The sequence below is a fragment of the Phlebotomus papatasi genome, chromosome 3, assembly GCF_024763615.1.
Source record: "Phlebotomus papatasi isolate M1 chromosome 3, Ppap_2.1, whole genome shotgun sequence".
Classification (NCBI taxonomy): domain Eukaryota; kingdom Metazoa; phylum Arthropoda; class Insecta; order Diptera; family Psychodidae; genus Phlebotomus; species Phlebotomus papatasi.
This window is the reverse complement of record NC_077224.1, coordinates 63560680-63583718: the sequence shown is the minus strand read 5'-3', so window position 1 is coordinate 63583718 and position 23039 is coordinate 63560680. Positions and strand designations below refer to the sequence as shown.

Sequence of the window (23039 nt, the reverse complement as noted above, 5' to 3'; positions counted from 1 at the left end):
GTTGAATTTCCAATTAAGACTTATACTTCAGTCGAGATGCTTTTCATTGGGCAAAAGTCATATAGAACATCAAATATTTATATGCATAATAAGTATTTCGTGAAGATCCGAGCATCAGATGTAATCATTTCGCATTAGAGGGGATCACGAGTACAGGAAAAAACAATAAAAATGTCTAAAAAGGCAAAAAAAATCAAAATCTTCGAAATGAAAAGAAAATTCAACAATAAACAGAATACAACAATTTTTAAATTCAACAATTCCAAATTCAACATCTTGAAATCCAACAACTTTAAATTAAACAATTTTAAGTTAAACACTTTTTCCAAATTCAACACTATAATAGTGGTGTGAAAGATTACACACTATGACAGTGTTAATTTTTTTTACTGTGTAGTTTTTTCGAAGACGGCTCGTACGATTTATTTCATTTTAGAATATGTTTTAGAGGTAATCATGGCGAATATTTCGTCCTTGGACTCCTATGTTCGAAAACCACTTCTTTATCGAATTTTCTAAAAGATCAAAGTTTAACTTGGAGGGCCTATTTTTCCAACGATTTTGCCTAAATTTGGATTTTTTCAAAGAACTCGAAAATTGCAACCCGACTGCATCGAAGTTAATCGGTCAGGAAGGAGTCGGTATAATACCCGTAAATCCAGTAAATGATTTACCTTTCTCGGATTTTCTTGCTTGTTACTCATGCTAAAATATTCTATAAGCTACTTTTCTTAAGTAAATTTCTTATTTCGGAATGGTTTTTTTTTTCTTCGGAATGGTATGTACCCAAAAAACATGCGAAGAGATAATACACGGATAGCTCTCTCTCGTGAGTTCGAGCACTCATGCAAAGCTGGGACGCTGTGCCATATCTTTTTTTTATTTACGACATGTTAACAACATCCCTAATTAATCCGATCCTTTCATTGATTATATCCTCACTCATTAATTTTCTTATCTAGTATATGGATTTCATAAATAATTAAATCCCGAAGATCCCTAAAATAATTGAGAGGTTATGTAGCAGGAAATAGACGAGAAAATTGAACGTCTCTTTATTTTCACAGTTTTTATTCTCTACTAATACAATGTTTCGTTCAGTTATTTCATCCATTCTCTGCTACACTCTTTCGATTCTATCCGACCGAAGTTCTTCTGAAACATCCGAGAGGTTATGTTACATAATTTGCATTTTTTTTAATTCAATAATCTGTACAGGATCGCAAATGGAATTGTTTATAACCTCAAGGAGACTGGTTTCTGATATTTGGTAAAGATGATTCTATTCTTTAATTGGGGTTAAGTACATTCCTAACCTCGAATAATTCAATGGTCTACAATTGTTTTTTTCTACTAAACCTAACTTGAGAAACATAACCATAATGGAGGTTGAATTTCAATGATTCGTATTTTAAGAATGTAATAATTAAAATTTTATTTGTTTTACTTTACATTTACTAATTTCGCTAAATAAGTCTTGTAAAATCGTAAAATCTGTAAAATTTCCTAATCAAACTTGAGGTTTATGTATGACCTTTTAGATTCACTGTAAATTGCAATTTGATACAATGATACTATCGAAAACTTTTTATATACTTGAAATTTATTAGACTTTTGAGATTAGAATTAAAGGAATTTAATAAAATTAAATAAAAAAATCTTTAAAAATCTTGCATTGTTGAGATTAAGCCTAAGGGCAGAATCACATTGACAGTAAAAATTGAATAAATAAAGCGAAAATGCGATAAACGGTAAGCAAAAAAAACTGTAGGATTTTTTGCTACAGTTTTTTTGCTCACCGTTTATCGCTTTTTCGTTTTATTTCTTCAATTTTCTTATATTATTTTCACCTAGTGTCACCGAGTATGAGATAAGGTAACACAGTAATTGAGAATTTGCGTAAGAATTGCAATGAAAATGCGTAAATCAACGAAATACGGCGAGGGCTTTGACGGTGACGGTGAGCATTTTACTGTCAATGTGATTCTGCCCTAAGTTGACAAAAAAGTTAAAATTAACCGATTGACCAAACAACAAAATTAGAATGAAAATTCAAAATTTAGAATTTAAAATTGAAAACTAAAAGAAAATTCACATTATTCGAAGGCATAAACGTTCGAAGGGAGAGTAGTTTCCATTCCAATTTTGATCAATTTCTCACTGTTTTCTTCAAGAAAAGTCTTTTTAATGGCTTCAGTAGCCTTTCCATTTCAGTTTACGAAATCCTTCCAAAAGATTGGATTTAAATTCTTTTTTTATATTTCAAACACATGAAAAATTACTTTTTCTTTATCGCAATTTTCTTCCCAAGAAAAAGCCTATTTAAAATTGATTTAGATTTTAGATATTTAGACGGTTTAGGGAATTTTTTATGGAAGTTTTCTCGTCATTGCAAATAATTTAAGATCATAAAAAACGATGTGGCAGTGGATTTACGATGAGTTTGAAACAGAAAGCTTGTAAAAATATTCACAATGAAGTTTAAAAGAAAAACTGACGCTGCTTTTTGTCCATTTTCGTTATAGGTCTCTACACATTGGGAGCATTTTTCATCAAAATATGCATTTTTAATGGAATTTTGACGTTATCACCTAGGGGGAAGTGGGGTACCTTTGAAAGTAGGGCACCTTTAAAATTGGGATTGTTCGCCTATTTTTAAATAAAATTGAGCCTTATACTGTGATATAATTTAACTGCAATGAGATGCTAAAATAAATCACGATAAGGCTCAAATTTATTTAAAAAGGTGAAAAATCCCAATTTCAAAGGTGCCCCACTTCCCCCTACAGCAGTACGGATGATTTTCTTCAAAAGAGCAATTTTCGACGAAAACTTCTTACAATGTGTAGACACCCTAAAAGAAAAAGCTAATATTTGCATTTGAAAAATTAATGAAAACTGTTTATGAGCTAGATATCTTAAGCACTTAAAATCATTGAACTCAGATTAAAATAGGTTTTTTGATGGTTTTTTTCCGGTAATAAAGTCTAAAAGCCTTTTATGGTCGAAGAATGTCGTTTTACGATATTATTCACAAGCTATTAAAATGCAATTTTCTCTAATAAAAATCTACGTAGGGCATGGCTTTCAGACTTTGCATACACTTTGGCTCAGACAATTAAATTTTTTCCCCATATCCTTTTTAATGAATATTACCTATGGCAATACATTTTAATAAGTAGTATCAATTTACACATTTCTTGAAAAAAAAATGAAGTCAGATTAATTAAAGGAATATGGGAAAAATATGAAGTGCTCGAAGCCAGAATATGTTCGAAGCTTGGAAGCTTTCCCCTACTCAGATTCACAATAACGTTTTTGTACCATTGCATTGTCTAAATCCGTCAAAATCGGTGCAGACTTGGAATAAAAATAAAAAAACACAATTACCTCAAAAAACAGTTCCTATAAGTAGATTTCTTTTTCCAAAAGGAAATAAAAGGGATTTTATTTATATTTAAATGAATTTTTTAAATAAAAAATGAACTTTGCAAATTTTCGAAAATTTTCTTGCGTTAGAAAAAAACGGTTTCTTTTGGAGTTAATCCTCCAAATTGCCTCCGCCTTACGAAAATCCTGGCTACGCCCTTTCCAATTTCTCATTCTAAATATGTTTCAGCTGAGCTAAAAAAAGAAATTTACTTATATATTTATATAAACTCTAATTATATTCTCAATCTAGATCTAATTCTAAATTCCATTGTGGGATTTTATATGTATTTTAATCACTTCTGTTGGTAATTGGTAAATGATGCACATACAGAAAAAAAGTAATTCAAATTTTCGGATTTTTTTCAAGATATGTATTGAAAATCTAATAATGTGGCGTAGTTAGGCAATTAGTATGTTACAATGTAAAACTACCATAATTATATTCAGGGGGTAAATAGGGTAAATACGTCTTATCAGCAAATAAAGCGTAAGTGGCAGATCGACCGCCGATCGCCGATCAGTCGCTCTGATTGGCTTAGCGGCAGTCAAAGTAAAACGAGATTGACTCCCCGGTAGCTTGTTTGCTCCCCAGTTTTACTTATTTTTAACTTATTAGTATTCAAAAAATCACAAAGTTATTTAATCATTTTTTTAGGTAGGTAGGGTAAAGTGGTACAAGTTGGACCATGGTAAAAGTTGGACAATGGTACAAGTTGGACAGCGCTTTTTTCTTGATAAATTTAGTACTTCATTTTTATTTGTATATTTTTAATGTTTTAGTTTTATAATTTGGTGCCATGTGCTTAAAAAAATTAAGTACTGTATTTATCAAGAAAAAATCCCTGTCTAATTTGTACCGGCGAATTGTTCAACTTTTAACACTATGTCCAACTTGTATCACTTTACCCTATGCAGAATTTTTCTTATTCAGAATTGATTCTTCATAATTCTTTCAAAGAAATTATTAAAATACCGACAAGAATTTAAGAATTCCTGAAAAAAACTTAAAATCTTTGTGTTTTATCGCAGTTTTAGTAGTAAATCAATATAAGATCGTATAAAATGTGATTACCCCCCTTAAAAGCTTCACTTTCCTTGATATAGGTTATATTGCAAATATTGATAGCATTTGATAAATTGATAGAGAAGTAACTAAGAAACTTTAAAAGCCAATTATAGTGTCATCTGCAGTTTCTCCCACGTTCCTGTACCTGCCCAATTATTACGTTGATAAAATTAAGTTATTATCGGTATTGGTAAAGTACCTTCACTCAATTTTCATTATTTCACCATCACTGCACGAGTTCCTCAGCAAGAAAAAAAACTTTCGTTGGAGCTCCTTAAAGCCCCGCGAATCTTTTATATGCTTTACTTTGTCGTTTTTGTCCCTCATTGCCTCAAACCATCGATTTTGTTCTATATCTTATTTTTATCTTGAAGAAAGTCTCTTTCATTTGCGCTCTTTTTCATTATTTTTAAACAGAGGTTTTGTATTCTTTTTAGTTTGTGCACTTCTTCAAATGGTCTTGGTTTTCTTTTATACACTTAAAGTAGATTGCATGAAATGGAAGGAAATTTATCCAATTCGGGTTTAACAAAGTAATATCTTTTCAGAAAAGCTCTTTGGACAAAATTTGTCACTTTCAAACTTAAAAGGAAACAATCATGTGTTTTGTCTTTAATCCCTCGAAGACCTGAATTTTCAAAGAATCTCCACACATCAGACAATTTCCGAAAAATTATGTTATGCCATTTGTTCGTGTAGCCGTCACCAGAGCTGAAGGTCAAACTGTTAGAGATAACATCATGGGTTCTGAAAAAGTCTTGAAACTTAGAAATTTTCGTAATATTTTACACCTAAATTCTGTAAAATAATCCTGCTTCATTTTGGCACATTTTTTAATATTTTAAATTAAAAAAAAGAAACCGCTAAAAGCGCTATGTACAGTGCCCGCTCTCTAATCCGGATCGGAGTAATCTGGTCGAATTATCGATGACTACATTTAAAATAATTTTGAGGTTATGTATCCATGTGTGTTCAGCAATGAAAATTAATTATCCTGTGATATTTTTGTTTAATAAATAAAGTATAATAGCATAGAATTCTCTAATTAGGGGAAAGTCGTCTGCCTTCAAACGAAAAATGGAGTTTCAAATTTAAGATTTTTTTCTGAAGAATCCACAAAATGGATTTTATTTTCTACTACACCAAAAAATTCTCTTGTTCATTCGGCGTATATGATTACCTCATTTAGCACTCGCAAGTCCTCAGTTTTTCCTTCTGAGGAAATTAAAAAAGTGATGTCGATTTGTATGAAGGCAGCTGGCATAGTCTGCCTTCAAACGCGAGGCAGCTGCCTTTAAATGTTTTTTTTTCACTGAGAATATTGAATCAATAAAACTAAATGGGCTATAAATGATTAGGTTGAAGTCTAACGCACTCACTAAAATCATCATTGCAGTCAAAAGACATTAAACAATAACTTTTCTTCACATTTTTCTGAAGCACTGTTTTGCACATGAAAATTTGGAAGAAAAAGCCATTGAAGTTGAAAATTGTCAACTTGAAACATCCCGGCCGGAGCAAGATAGCAGGTTATAAGTATTTGTATGATGTTCGTCAGAGAAAAGTTGGAGTTCGATTTCACATGTTTTGATGTATGGAAAGATAGGATTTAAAGGCACACGACATTAGCATTTAAAGGCTGCTGCAGGGTGATATTTTCAAATTTTTGCCACCCACAAAAATTGTGACATCTGAACCAAAATGTATTAACAGAAATATTAAGCCTGATTAACCTTCTATGTGTCACAATGGAAGATTTATTTGTAAAATGATTTTTACTATGAAAAATCACATGATTTGTGGAACATCAAAATTACAGTTTAGAGCTCATTTTCATTTTTTTTGATCTAGCATCTAGGAAATAGGAGCTAGGCTCTCCATTTTTTGATGATTTGTGGGGATGATGGATAGCTACCTAATAGTTAATAGAATATAATTTATGCTTTTGAGAACATCGAAAAAATCGCAACATTTGAAGGCTGCTGCATTTAAAGGCAGACGATTTTCCTGTTTTTTTAAGCTTCTTTAAAATTTTTATTCTAATTCTACGAAAAAAATTGTAGTATTATATTTTCGAAACGTTGAACAAATTCAAAAAAATCCATCCGGATTACGAAGCGAACATCTGTCATATTGTCTCCCAATCATCCGGATTACAAACCGGGCACTGTATCATCTTATTCATACTTCTTATACCAGATTTTATTTTCTATTTAAAAAATAATATTTTTCTTTAAATTGTAAGGGAAAGTGACCTGCCAGTGAACATGACAGCCTTTAAATAATTTCATTCTTTCTTTTATTTTTCTCGAATCAAAAATTCTATTAAAGTTTAATTAATAAAGTAGCCCCTAATAGACCATTTTTCCTTTTCAATCTGCCTTTCAGCCTCCTCAATGGGCTAGAGATCACTGTGTTCGAGTACCCTAGCCACTTTATAAAAAAAATAAATTTAGGGAGAAAAGTAATAATAATAAAGTTTTTTCTCCTATTTTTCTATCAAACTATTCACCATGGATATTAAATTAGCTCTACGAACCAATTATGAAGCTGAATTATAATAAGGCTGAATTCCATTTAAAGATAGGACAAACGGCCATTTTTCAAAGGTAGCCCAATTCAAAGATGCCCTGCTTCTCCCTATGTTATGTTTTGAACCTAAAATGGAAAAATGGCCATTTATGTCTTAAAACTTAAAGTTTATAGATTTTTTCGGCAATAAATTAATCAGAAAAGCATCTACAAAAGAAACTCTTTTAATGAACTTTTTTCTGCTACTACATTATGCTATTGCAATGAGAAATTAAAAGAAAAAATCTTGATAAGAAAAAGAATGTCTGTTCTCATGTGCTTCTGTGTTATCGACTTTACTGTGTTGATTCCTGTCACGACTGTTTGGTTTTTAGTCACAAATGATGACTGGGGAAAATGGTCGTGACAGGAACCGACACAAAAAAGTCGATGAGGCAGAAGCACTTAAGAAGAATTTTTTTTTCTTTTTCGAGATTTCTCCTTTTCATTTTTCCTTGGAATAGAATTATAATCCTTCAAAAATAGTCTCACCCTATGCACCCTATCAAAATAGTTAGCTGATATCATTTTAAATTGGGTTTCCTTAATGGTTTAGCGCTTGAGTACGGGGACAATTGACCTGCACAAAAACCCCAGTAACCTCAACAACTGCATAAGGATAGAAAATTGGGCGTGTCAATGGAATGAAGAATTAATATTGGTGACTTCGGCCGTTGACTGGGCTAACTATTGTCGAATGGGCCGAATGATCTACATCAGACGCGTGCATAAGAACCGTTGAAACCGAACCGTTGAAACGTCAAATAAAACATGTACGTCAATGGTCAAAACGCTACTATAACAAACTTATGTTGACGTTAATTCGGTTTCAACGGTTTTTGCACACCTCTGATCTACATAATCAAAAAAAAGTTTACTCGATTGTACCTTTGAAGCATTTGAAGTCATATATGTTTTCGGGAGATTGTGACCTATTTTTCCAAATTAGAGGACATTGTCTAATTCCAATTTTTTCAGCTTAGAGGGCGTGGCCTATTATTTTCCAGATCCACCGACCTGAATCATAAGGCTCATCGGGCTCATTACATCCCTTTCAGTGATTACAATACAGGGAGACTTGCTTTGGAAATCTTATGTTAATTTTCCCAGTGGGACTATGGTTAAATTAGAGTCGAGTTCCTCAAATATGAACGACTGTTGAATTCAAAATGTAAAATTTGAGGTTATGTGAAGAAATTTTTGTGTAGAGTCTGAATTAGAACCATTTTTCTCTTGTGTTTTCTTAATATTATCGTATTATATTCACTTCCTCAATCAATTCCATTTATTTAACAATAAATTACAGTGATAAATTCTCTAAAGTTATTTTTCTTAATTTAAAGAAAGTACATTTTTGATGAAAATTTGTATGTCATCTATTCCAGGGGTGTGCAAGAACCGTTTGAAATCGAATAAACGTCAAAATAGGTTTGTTCAGGTATCGTTTTGACCACTGACATACAACTTTCATTTGACATTTGTTCGGTTTCAAACGGTTCTTGCACACCTCTGATCTATACCTTTCAAATGTACAAATTTGAGGAACTGTACTGTATGTCATCTTTGAAATTTCACTGTTAGATTTCTTGTGCATCTGACCATTTTAAATAATATATTGACTATATTGATCTTTTTCCTTTTATTGCTCAAAAGAGAGAACAATATATAAAGTTTTATTTGACTTTTTGTGAATTCATCAAAAAGGTATTTTTAAAACTTCATAAACATATTTCTTAAAGTTAGTTTGCTATTGTGCAAGTTTTTTTCCACTCGTTTTTTGCATATACACCGAAGTCTTAAAGTTTAGCCACTGTTCTTGGGGTGTTTGGTCGTCTTTAAATATAAAGAATTAAATGTAAAACCCCACTTTTATCGTCTCCACTGTAAAAGAAGTCCAACACGGACCAATTCCCAGCACAGTAATATTGTCCCTTCTTAAAAAAAATAAATTCTCCTTCCCTACTTTGCTCAACAAACCAAGAGCGAACTTTCTTGTGGGTGTTGGAATAAAAAAAATGGTTTGTGGGTGGTTATGGTGTGACGAAGAAGTAATTTTTTTTGAGCTGGGTCTTATTGATACTACTGCGTGAATTGCTCAGGCTATATGGCAATCAATTGAGAGCAAGAACTAAGTAGAGAAAAAAAACTTCCTCGTCATACCGACCATTAATTTCTGTGAATATTTTATGAAGATATTGTATTGTTACAATCATGTGAAATGTGACCTAATATTTGGCATCTCTAACACTGGATTGTCATGGTTGTGTTTTTTTTTTTATTTTCTTTATTTTTTTTTTATTTTGAGAGGCAGATGGGGTAGATGTAACCGATAGAGCGTAACGGGGAAAAATAGAGAGAAAACCCAACCATAAGTGCTGAGATAAATGCACATCTCTTCACCACAAATATTGATTTCATTGAAGTGTAAAGGTGATAGGCCAATTCGGTGGCCAAGCGTGAGTAAATGCATTAAAATCAAATCATGCTGCCGAACCAACTGACCTATAAATCACTGCTGGGGACATATTGTTCCATCGGGGGAATCCTGCCATAGTCCCCAAAAAGCTGAGAGTTTGGGTTCACTTCCACCTATGTGGATGGTCTCTCTGAATTTCAAATGAGCAACCGAGCGCAAAAGGAGAAAAAAAAGGATTCAAAAGCCTCTATTGAAAATCTCCCTTGAACATATATACATATATATTTTTTTGGGCCAATTCCTGAGATTTCCCCCTTTATGCCACCAGAGAGGTGAGACTAATTTCCATTGTAGATGATGAGGGAAAAAAAAGAAACGAAACGGAGAAAAAGGTGGTTTTTTCATCTCTAACCACGATGTCTACGTACATTCTTCCTGCCTCCACACACAACTCCCATATGCAACAGTGAAAAAATCAGGAAAATCATAATAAAAAATTAGGCGCGGGCGTTCTACTTGGATGTGGAAAATCGCATGCGCCTTTTCCAACAGTTTCTCAAACATTTAACTATCATGGCTTTTAGAATTGTTGTAACATCGTAGAAACTTGATGGAAGATTCAAGATATTTTCCACAATGGATATCTAAAAGTATGAGTTTTTGGTTTTTGAATTACGTTAGATGGCGCTTGATTAGACTTACGTTCCACAAGCTTGTGGAAAGGACGCTAACTTTCCAGCCAAGAGGCATTTATAGTGTACGTAGAGTTCAACGTAAAACTTGGGATGAAATGTTGAGAAACACTAATTCTCAACATCACGGCTGGCACCTAACCGTACGATCAGTCTCATCAAGAATTCCATAAAGCAAACATCTTACATTTTTCGTTAAACGTGTAGAAAGTTTTATTGTTAAGTGAGGTAGGGTGTTGAAGACCTCCTCCATGGGGATTTAATTTCCATGACCATATAACTATAAAGTGAGGTGTTTTAGCAATTTATGGATTTTTTTTATCAATAAACTCTCCCCCCAGAAACAGTCCATCCCTTTCTGAATTTATGTGTCTACGCAATGAAGATGAGTCTTGAAATGTGCTTTAGCTCGTTAATTGTTGAAGCTCAAGAAGGATAATTTTGTTCCGTTAGGGGTGTTTAAAAAAAAAACGATGTTAAGACGGGGTTAATGTTAAGTGGTGGAAATAAATTTAAACAGGATTAGTGTGGTAATTTGCAATAAAGTTATTTTGCAGTTTTTTGAGCTTGTTTATTGTGCAGAATAATCCTGCTGTAAGAGATTGCAGTGTGCATCCTACCTAGAAAATTGTGCTGAAAATTTGTGTAAATTGTGGAATATTTCTTAAGAAAAGAAAAAAGAAAGAAATTATGGAAAATCCCACAAATGTGAAAAGCTGCAAATGTGAAGAGTGAATTGTACAATTTTGTGTAACGACGAGTCAATAAATGTGGTGGATATCAAGGTACATATAATCCCATTTATACATAGCATCTTTACAAGATCATATCGTAGTGTTTTTCCACAAGGAGAAAAAAAATCATCATCCTTTACCTGGTAATTCCACCTTGTCTCCCACCATTCGTTCGATAAATCCCGTCTCACCCTCTCTGGGGAGTATTTCACGTAATTCTTCAGCCACTTTTCACTGGGTAGGATTGAAATTTTTCCTCGTGGAAAAAGGTGGTTTAGCACAATTGCCACTGAAGAAAAGTGTGAAAATGCTAAGAATGTGTCATGAAGATTTTCCGGTGATATGTCGTGAGATAAAATAAAGAGTTCTTGCGGCCATGTTTTCCCTCCACGACGGCAATAGCCATTTGAGGATTCTTTACGGTGTGCTCGTACAAAGTGCACCCCCAAAAACTTGTGAGAAAAAAAATTCTCGTCATCTCCGTCGCGACGGCATAAGGTGGAAAAATTTTTCTCCTATACCTCCTCTTACAGTAGAGAAAGAAGTACGCCCTACACGCCCATCCGACAAAGATTTCTCCCATGAGAAAAATTTCAATAAAGTATTTAAACGAGAGGTAGAAAACGAGTAACGAAGGTATTGTAGAAAATATTTTCACTTGATGCTACTTATAATATTTTTCACTCTGGCAAATTCTTAAAGGAACTACAAAAATTCCAGAAGATTCGCCACAAAAATGCGCCCAGAAATGAGAAGATGATTTACTCTCATTCACTTTCGCCCACATTCCTCCCTAGATCCTTCCCATTTCCACTTTTGGAAAAGTTAATATTTATATTATTTACTTTTAATTGAAAATGCGTTCTTAACTTGGTTCTGAACATTCTTGGTGGTTTTGGGTTTTCACTATCTATGCTTTCTGGAAATGGAGAAAACCAAAGAATCGACATGCCATTGTGGCATCACACAAAGTCATCTTACCAAGAAAATTGAATATGTGTGAAACAAAGAGAAATACTGTGAGAACCTTGGAATTTCTATCATCGTCAAAATATCATCATCTCATGAAAATGACTTTTCTTCATTCTACATTTACAGCCAGAACATTCAGCAGAGAAACAGCTTCCGAGGGATGGTCATTGCCATTTTCTTTATACATTTCGAATGAAAATTAAATTTCAAAATATTTGCTTTTCAATAAAAATTTTGAAATTTTCTTTTATTGTGCGCACTCTGGTGAAATAATTACACTAAACTTGCCTAAACATATTAGAATGATTGCTTAGAATAGTGTGACTACACAGTTTTATGAATTTTCTTGACCATACCCAAGTAGCAAAACACGATTTAAGGCATGACATTAGGTCACAAAAACGTAATTTCAACGTATTTAATACTATCTCCTCTGAATGACTAAAGTTTTACAAGTTACATAGCAATCAAACTGGTTGTAAGTTTAGTGTAAAAGAGCTGACGTCACGATGGCTGATCATTAGGGCAAAATCACATTGAGAGTAAAATGCTTACCGTATTTCGTTAATTTACGCATTTTCATTGCAATCCTTACGCAAATTCTCAATTACCGTGTTACCTTATGTCATACTCGGTAGCCCTGTGAAAATAATATAAGAAAATCTGTTGAAATAAAACGAAAATTCGATAAACGGTGAGTAAAAAAACTGTAAGAGATATAATTCGTACTGTTTATTTTTTGCTCACCGTTTATCGTATTTTCGTTTTATTTCTTCAATTTTCTTATATTATTTCCACCTATGGCCACCGAGTATGACGTAAGGTAATACGGTAATGGAAAATTTGCGTAAGAATTGCAATGAAATTGCGTACATTAACAAAATACTGTGAGACTACGGCGAGCTTTTTTTGTCAATGTGATTCTGCCCTCAACTGTGACATGCCTTACAACCATCAATATGATAGAAGGGTTTCCTCTGCAATTTTCAATATTATTTTACTAAAAACAATTCGGAAATATTACAACATCACAGATTCACTAAATATGACACTTAATGAGAAGTTAGATAGGTTAGAATAAAATTTCCATACAACTGATTAGATTAGCTATCTTGCTTTCTCTTTTGACTGGCCTAACCCTATAATGAAATGGAAAACATATTGTAAAATATAATTAAACCAACAGAGAAGAGACATTGTCACTATTTGGTCCTGGAGGTTGGAATCAACGCTAAGGCGGCGGTGGACGCATGAGGGGTGAGAAGAAATACGAACGACTTAAAAATAAATTCAATTCAATTCAGTTCAATTCAAAATTCACTACCCTCAGATATAGTGCCCGTTCTCTAATCCGGATCGGCGTAATTCGGACGAGATCTTGACGGTTACATTTAAAATAAGTTTGAGGTTATGTATGCATGTATGTTCAGCAATGAAAATTAATTACCTTGTGAAGTCTTTGTTTAATAAATGAAGTACAATAGCATAGAATTCTCTTATTATGTCTTTATAATCTTTTTTAATGCTTTTATTCTAATTCTACAAAAAAAAGCAAATAAAAACCTTATATTTTTAAGACGTTGAACAAAATCAAAAAATGTATCCAGATAAGTGGACAACCTATCATCCAAATAACAAAGAGGGCACTGTATCTGTCTGTTATTTGAGAATTCTGAGCAACATTGGAACCCTTTGAACCGTTATAACTTAACCCTTTAACGATAAGACAATTTTCGCTGACCGAAAATCAGCAATAAAAATGAAACCGATAAACAAGACTTGTAAAACGTGTTACATCTAACCTTCGAAAAGCAGTCTGATTTGGTGTATTATTTGTCTCTATGAAGATAGGGTCAAAAATAGCCCAAAAATTTAAGTATTTTTTTACGATACCAATGACTGATAATTTTCACTCTAACGAGAAATATTATATTCGAGTATTGTAGTTTCTTTTTCCAAAACGGTTCTGCTTTAAAAAAACTGTAACTATAAAAATTATTAAAATCAAGTTTCAATATGAGAATTTAAAAATTCATCATTTTTTAGCTTAAACATTTACTATATAATAAATAGCTGGAGACTTGCAAAAAATATCCTAGATTCCTTCAACCTTTTACTTTGCAATTACGCATAAACATAAGAAAAAACTAACTTTAGGTAGTCGTGAAAAATTATTGTCTTTATGGGGCACCGGTGTTCCAATCGTTCTTAAAGGGTTAAGTTAAAACGTAAATTTTAATCAAACGATATTAATGAAATCAAACGATAATCCTTCTCCAGCCTTTGGGGACCAGTAGGTCATTCGTAGGTCTGAAATTTGATTTCTACCTAAAGCAGGGAAGGTAGATGAGCTGTGAATAATAAATTTTCTAACAAAAAAAAAAGTAAAATTGTTCGTAAATGTTTTTGAATTTCTATAGGGGACTTACAAGATGCTCGTAAAGTGTATAACCCACTAAAAAGTTCGTAAAAGTTTGTACTTTTTTCGCTAATATTTGTTAGTAATATTATCACTTAATGACCATTTTTTGTTATTTTAACAAATATTTGTTTCTAAATATTTGTAAATACACAAAAACTGTTCGTGAAGTTTTATCATTTGTTCGTAACGTTTTGGCAGGCAACCAAAACAGAACGACCAAATTTTTGTAAAAGAACAAAAGAAGCGATCATGTTACGAACAAAGTTTGTTAAAAAGTACAAACTTTAACGAACTTTTAAGTGGGACTGTAATAATAGGACTTTAATAGGATTATAAGGGCGCGGTAGAAGGAAGCGATGACCGTCTCCACCCATGTACAAATCTACAAGCAGGTTATACACTTTGCGAGCATTTCGTAAGCCCCCAGTAGGAATTCACAAGCATTTATGAACAATTTTAAGATTTTTTTCTGTGTATTATAAGCAAATTTAATTTTTTACTGTTTATATTTTTCGACTTTGAAAGTGTAGGAGTTTGAAGTGGTATGGGAAAGCACATGACCTTCGGACGACTGAAGCTTCGCACAATTAATTTTTTTTCAATGTTTTTTAAATTAATTTGGCACATTGTAATATTACATTTTAATAGCTGATCCAATGCCTCAAATTTCCAGAAAAGAGCTGTGTGTAAAATCCATTAAGAGCATGGGAAAAAAATTGAGTTGTACGAAGCTTGAGTCATCCGAAGGTAGCGTGTTTTACCCTAAACTTGTTGATTAATGACCAATTTGTGTTCAAGAGTTAAAAATTTGTTTAATTAGGACCAGGTTAGACTAGAGAGATTAATGATGCTGAAATCGCAAAAACCAAATTTTATAACAATAACCTCAAATACTTCGATTTCTGTGGAACCGATTTTTATAAATCTATAAAACATTCATGTCTTTTGCATACACTCCGCAAAATTCAGATAATACTCACTTCATTTTAAATTCATTTCATCAAGCGTGTCTGAATTTTGGAGGGTGTATAATATCATTTTACTGTACCTTCATCTAAATTCTTTTGTATATAACTGAAAAAACTGCATTTGTTCATAAATTTTGCAGAAAATTCCTATATGACGTGGCCTAAATTCTTGTCCTAATTGAATTTACTGGCGTTCTGCGGTAGTTCATATTAAGGATATTACTTGCAAGCTGATCTGAGCTTTTAGTAATACAGCAAAAATAAATATTCTGCAAAATTAAGACTAATACTACATTGCATAACAGCATCTGAAGTGTTAAATTTTAGGAATTGTTAAATTCCTAATTAAAGTCGTATAAGGAAACTAATTCATAATCTGCATATGTTTCTCGGATATACTCTCTTCCTCCACAACAACCAAGTTTAACATTTCCTTTACCGTTTTGCTTAGCCTCTCTCAACATTTCAGCAAGTCTGTAGGGAATTAAATCGTGTGTATATAAATATCATGGGACTTTCAGACCCATTCTTATACACCAAATGTACCACATATACCTTGACGTATACATATATAGAGCAGCAACCCCCGAAATTGTAGATAGCATTTGCTAAAACATTGACCCTTAGTCAAGAGGAGAAATATAATAAATTTCTAAAACCCTAAAAGGTGTGTATATGTGTGTGGATTTCGTAAAAATGTTGTATTTGAAACGAAAATTTAAAATTTAACCATTCGTTTTGCTCCAGCTGCAAATTAAATTCATACAATTTTAATGATTTTGTGCTGTCGATATGACATTGACTTCCGTCAATAACTTTTTGCTCATTTCTTGAGAAAAAGAAAAGAGGACACGATACCAGAATTAAAACAACAAATCATCATTTGGAAGAAAATCCATGAACCTTAAGAGATGAGAAAATATTGAGCAGAAAATTTCCATTTTGCTGATGAAAATGCAATTTCGGGGAAGAGAACAAGAGGGAGAAAAACTTCACTATACACCATTATGTGCTTTCGTATACCAAAAATATAACATTTTCTGGGGATTTAACAATCCATATCGTCGAGAAATGAAAATTGTTGCTGGCGATTGCGAAATTCTTATATGTGGATTTTCCCCACCCGCCCCTGAAAATACAATGGAGCATATGGTAAGATCAACAATCACAAACTTTTCGTGTTTTTACAACCAAGGATTTCATGCAAACTTACAATGTTGAATTATGGTTTTTTTGAAATATATTTCGAAAATTCAATGGGAATAATACCACAGCTGCACATTTTCAACTATATGTATTATATATATGTACAAAGAGCAACTTGTTGATCCGACTACACTTTTCTCACCAACTTTTTTTTCCAAGCCACTACCTTTCAACAGAGATTATGTGGATAAAGTGGTTATTTTTGCAAATCATGCACTCACAACAATTAAAATAAGATTTATGGCAAACTCGTAAGAGATCCTGGAGAGAAAAAGAAAAGAAATTACACAACTTGAAGTTTGATATTTCTCGAGTAATTCAAGAGAAATACTAAAACATTTTTGAGTTCAATTCAAATATTTTATAACTGCGGTTTTACCACACAAAAAAAAAGAATTATAACTTTATTTTACCGTTTCCGGGAGGAAAAGTTTAATTGATAATTTCAAAAGTGAGATATTTCAATTACTCGGAAATATAAGTACCAAGTACCCTTTTCTCAGTATCGTGCCTTATAAAATGGGTTTATATTGTCATAGGTTCCAACTGGGTATTGTTGCTGACATACCATGAAAAACTTATGTAATCATTTTAATGGTTATATCATTCAGTACATCTCGACTAGGACACAGTCCCTCTCTTGGAAAACTTTGTGTAGAGCTCCATTGAAATTAATATACAGAACGATAATAACTTTTAAGGTCCATGAGGCAGGTGAAAGTGCCTCAAGCACGAATATGAAATATATGTTTTCAACAAGGTTACAAAATTATAAATCTGCATAATTTTTTCCTTTGACAGTGTCCTAGTTGAATACAATAGTGTCTAAAGAGTACAAATTTTGCTTCAGGGGGGTGACATTAGCTCTGAAAAATGCGACCGATTTTAGTGTAAATTTTTCCTTGTTTTCCTACACATTTCACAAGATATCTCCAAAATTACGTAGGTTCCCAATTTATAGTTTTCGATTGCCTATTCAATATTAAGTTGGCTTTTATTTTGTATTTATATTTTTTGCTAATTCATTCTACACTGACAGAAAGTGGCTAGTAAACCCAAAAGGTTTTTCGGCTCGCTAGAAATATATGGGAAACATAGGAAATATCATGCCCCTGGTTTGCTTTTTTCAGGGCAAGAGGATCAGGAGAAGCCTCTATGGACAACTGAAAATAACTTTCAATTTTTACTTAAAACAGATTTCGAGAAATCTTAAAATTGTTAGTTGCATAATAAAATGATTATATTTGATGATATTTCGAAATTTTTTTTACGTAAAAAAGTAAGATTTCTGCAAGCTGTGCATAAGTGTATAACGTCTATAAGTGATGACTCCACCCCAAGCAGCACAAAATAACTTAACCAAAAATTATCGTTGTGTCAACGTTAAAATACAGTTATTTCAACCAAATAAAAACGTTATTCAACAGTTAAATAACCAAGATATGCTGCTTGGGACCCATTATTACGTTTTAGTTAAATGTGAAAATTAACTAAATCAGACAATGGGATCTTTGCATCGGGCGGGACACGAACTCACAACTGTGGGTCTCGCCACGGATCTATCAGATCAAAATCCAACGTTAATCGTTTTCAGAAATCAAAATTAATGTAAATTTAATGTTGAAGTGCCGACGTTACGGTGACCATTAATCACAATGTGATTTAGGCCAATTAAAATGAATGACAGAAAAAGTAGGTATATATTGAATATTCTGAACTCTACTTATCATAATCTTTTGACAAGATTGACAAACGTTTGACGCGCTAAACTCAATATCACCAAAATAATGCTTATACTCTACGTAGAGGGAATTGAGGACTATCATATTGTATTTTAGCTTTACAAAAGGTTCGTAAAGTTAAATTATATCACAGTAAAGTAAAGTTGAATTTAAAAATAGGGAAAAAGCCATTTTTCAAAGGTACTCCAATTCTAAGGTATCCTACTTCCCTCTATAACAGCAGATGGTTATGGAAAAGTTCCTCCCGACAGTCATTTAACTGTCAAGGGCCTCGCCGATATGACTAAGTGTTTGTAAAAGACAATACGACAATATCATATTACAAATTTTAGTGGTAAATTTTGAAGCTAGGCAACTTTAAAGGCCATTGGACATGTAACAGCTCTCGCAAAAAGCTCTGTAAACTTACTTATCTACTTACCTATAAATCGCGTTTTTAAATATTTCTCCTGAATTTACTACATAAAATTTTTAAATTTGTCACTTAACAGTGCTATACGATTATAGATTTTAGAAAAAAAGCTTTTAAAAAAATTGTTGTGTTCGCCTACAGTGATAGAGAGAAATTGTTAACCTTTAAATGTGAAGCAGCTTTGAAATTTGAATTTTTCTGCTATGTTTAAATGGAACTGAGCCATATTATAACGTAATTTAGCTTCTCAATCTTTTTATACAGCTAATCATATCATGATAAGGCTTAATTTCATTTAAAAATGTGAAAAATACGAACTTCAAAGCTGTCTCACATTCAAATGTGCCCCACTTCTCCCTAGAGAAATTTTCTTTAAAGAAGCATTTATCTTACAAAAATTGTTAACAGCTTGTAGAGTCCTTTAATCAATACAACAGATTTATTAGTAAAATTAATTTTATAATAAGGACTAGTTTTTGCTACTTGGGTGTAGTTCTTTAGAAATTCTGACATCAAAACTGTTCGAATAATAGGTACAAATGTCGTAAAAAAAAACACCGATGTAGCTTGAATTATGTTGCTGTTTTGCTTCAGTCACTGACGAGGGTTTGGAGACCGAGCTAAAAACTGTTTGAAAACTTGTTTTCCTCAAAGTGACTCTATTCTTCCCGTCAAGCTTTGGTCCTTTATCTAAACAGAAACAAGATTTACCTGTGCAATTATTTAACAATATAACGGAACAGTAAATAATAACATAAACAAGGAATATATACTTAATCTTTATACATTACTCATCATACCGCATAAAAAGTATCATAACATAGAACACCATAGCATAGATTAAAGTTTCCTGGAAAATACTATAAAAATCTATGCAAAACTTCTAGAATTCACAAAATTTTACACTTTTAACAATTATTTGAGTTTTTATCAACCAATAGAGTCCTCTATATCAATCAAAAACCTGCAATGATTTTACAATCCCGTATTTGTTATACATGGAGATATTTTAAAAATCATCGAGGAAGTTCTCATTGAGGAACGAAACATTTTAATTTCCACTAATAAGTTCGAAAAATTTTACACATTCGAATACAATTTTTTTTCCAATTTTAAATTATAGATTTCAATTATATCACTATATTTGCGATGACCCGAACTGACCTAATTCAAAGTGAGGATCTAAATTAAACACCTCATTTATTTCATTATTTATTCATTTTCAATCGTTTGTCCTTAATAGAGTCGGGGGGTTAGGGCGTCTAGGAGATACTCCGTCATTTAATGAAAGTGATCGTTCTTGATGTTCCAAAAAAGATTCTGAATATGCTCCATACGCCTTCACCCAAATATGTCTTGAGATCGATGTCCTTTCATAATGCCTTGCATTATAACATTATTATCCAATATATTTTTTTCTTTTTTAACCCTTTAACGACGAGACACCTTTTACGGACTGAAAATCCACAATAAAAATTAAACCGAGAAACATAATCAATGATAAGTTTTACATCTAACCTTGGAAAGTCCAACAGAGTCTGATTCGGTGTATTTTGTGCTTCTATGAAAGATAGGGACAGAAAGCGCCCAAAAATTTTAAGTAATTTTTCTGACAATACCAATGAATAATATTTTTCGCTTTAATGAAAAATATTACGTATGAGTTATTGTAGTTTTTATTGCCAAAGAGGTTTTGCTTAAAAAAAAATTGGAAGTATAAAAAATAAATAAAACCAATTATGAATTTGAGAATTTAAAAATTCACCATTTTTAGAGACTTGCAAAATATATTCTAGATTCCTTAAACCTTCTACTTTACAATTATGTACAGACATAAGAAAAAAATAACTTTAGGTAGTGAGGAAAAATTATTTTCTTTATGGGACACCGGTGTTCCAATCGTCCTTAAAGGGTTAAAGTATTTTTTACAAACGATTTTAATTCAGCAGTTCCGAAATTCTTTCACTATTTTTTTTTAATCATAATTTTTAAGCTTCACCCAAACATAATTTTAGGTTATGCTCACTTAAGAGATTTTTTCCACACAAATTTCGATTTTATGGACGATATTACAGCTATAGAGAATTATTTGATAATATTAGTGGAGTCCATTACCTGGTGATCAGTTTATGAATTATTATTCTAGCCAAATTATTTTGCTGATGATACATAAAATATCATTAGTCAGAAAGTCAACCGTCCTCCCTCATGCTCTGAGGTAATTCTGGGTGCAACAGTGGATTTATTATTCTGGTCACATGTGGAGCTCCGACTGGTAACCTTCCCTATACCACCAAAGCCAGGGAGGGTTGATCGGTGACCAAACACACATGCGAGATAGAAAATTAAACGCAGACGACAAATTTATTAAATCAATGGAACGTCATGGTATTATGCAAACGACATTACAGTGAACGCCGTCATCAGTTCGCAGGCATTTTATGAGATTTTCCTTCACACAACTTCAACTTGTCATTCTCTGAGTTTGGTTTTGTACATAATATGATATATATATTTTTGGTACATGTCTGTATCGTACCACTCTCCATTTTATATTAAATTCTATTGATTTTTGCTTACGATGGGTAAATCTTCCCAAACTCTTCCAACACCTTCACCAATGGATTGAAACAGTACCAAAGGGGTGTTCTTTAACTTGCAGATATATGTATATTTTTCAGTGTATATTCCAACAACAGGCAAATCGTATTAATGGTTAAGGGAAAATGTAAATATCAAGAGAAAGAACAATTTCGGATACGATGCTTTCGACAAGCTATCTCAATCACATTCAAACAACTTTCAGTGGAAAATCCAAACCAATCAAAGCCCCTGGGAGATCCGCAATTACACAGATTTCATATACTTTCAAGGGGTTTATTTCACTGATAGATATAGAACCTATAGAACACAATTCCAATTAATATAATTTTAATACTATTTTGCGAGTATTTAGAATATTTAGATTTAGAATATTGCGAATTTTGGGATTATTTCAAGAATGAAGCGAATATTTTGCGAATTTTTTAAATAAATAAAAAATAGGTGAATTATTTTAATTTAGTTAAATACCCCTTGTTTTTTCTGTTCTCCTAAAACCATAAAAGAGCGTCTATTTGATCAGCGCCAGGAAAAATTAAATAAATTTATGGCCTCTTCTGTGGTAAATAATGAAGCTTTTACATTGAAATTTTCTCGTCTATGGACACTTCATTATGGTCTACTTTTACTACAAAAGGTCAGCAAAGGGTCCAAGGTTTGCAGAATGCGCGAACTCATGACTTAGATGCTGTATCCCAAAAGTAGTTTTGACACTACGGGAAAGCGCGCTGTCTTCGGACGATTTAAGCTTCGAACAATTCATTTTTTTTCAATGTGTTATTTATAAATTTGGGCTATTATAATATTATATTTTAATAGCTAGTCCAATGCCTCAAATTCTCAGAAAAGGGCTATGGGTGAAATCCATAAGGAACATAGAGAAAAAAATTAATTGTCCGAAGCTTGAGTCGTCCGAAAGTAGCGCGCTTTCCCCTATTTACCTTAGATTTATTAAAATTGTTTAACAATAAAAATAACAAGAAAAGAATAGGGGAAAGCACGCTACCTTCGGACGATTTATGCTCCGCACAAAACTTTTTTTTAATGTGTTATAAGTAAATTTGGCCCACTATTACATTATATTTTAATAGATAGTCCAATGCCTCAAATTTTCAGAAAAGTGCTAAGGGTGAAATGCATAAGGAACGTAGAGGAAAAAATTGAACTGGCCGAAGCTTGACCCGTCCGAAGGTAGCGCGCTTTCCCCTAATGCTCACAATTTGGATAATTTTAGAAAGCTTTTTTTTGGAAGCACTAAGTTTAATTATTTTAATGTTTTATCAGTTCAAGATAGTTTTTAATCAATTTATAAATCTCCGTCAAAATTGTTCTGATCTCAAATCGTTTCAGACTTGATAAGGGCATGCCCCTAACTATAAATCCAAACTCGTCAATTCGCTTGGAAAATATTAAAAGTTTTTACAAATAGAGGAAACTGGGGCAATATTAGTCAGCAAATGAATTTTTTCATTACGTATAATTCACAAAAAATGTTAGTATCAGATTTATAAATATTTTAAAGAATAGGAAGGAAGAGGGGGGTGTTTATTTCTATAAAATTACGGTTTCCTCAATATTTCTTGTAAGGCAAACTGTGACATCCCAATATCTAATACCTTTCGTGACTAATTTTCCCTCAGTCTTCCCTAATTCCAGTAAATTGTCGCATTATTTGAAAAGTAGTGCCCTGTAGGAAAGAAAACAAGAATGACTTGCCTAATGGACACAAAAATTCAAATCAAAATGATAAGGATTATAAGCATTCTTATAAATCATTAATTGGACTCAATTAATAAGAAATATTG

General features: G+C 32.4%; 1 protein-coding gene across 2 annotated transcripts in view; it reads left to right on the top strand.

Moving 5' to 3' along the window:
• The first annotated feature begins 9191 nt into the window (after positions 1-9191).
• Positions 9192-23039, top strand: part of LOC129807174 (uncharacterized) — an 82613-nt gene continuing 68765 nt past the window's right edge. For both annotated transcript variants that reach the window (XM_055856263.1, XM_055856262.1), the window contains exon 1: positions 9192-10962. The gene's annotated coding sequence lies outside the window, so the exon portion shown is untranslated. The remainder of the gene's footprint in view (positions 10963-23039) is intronic.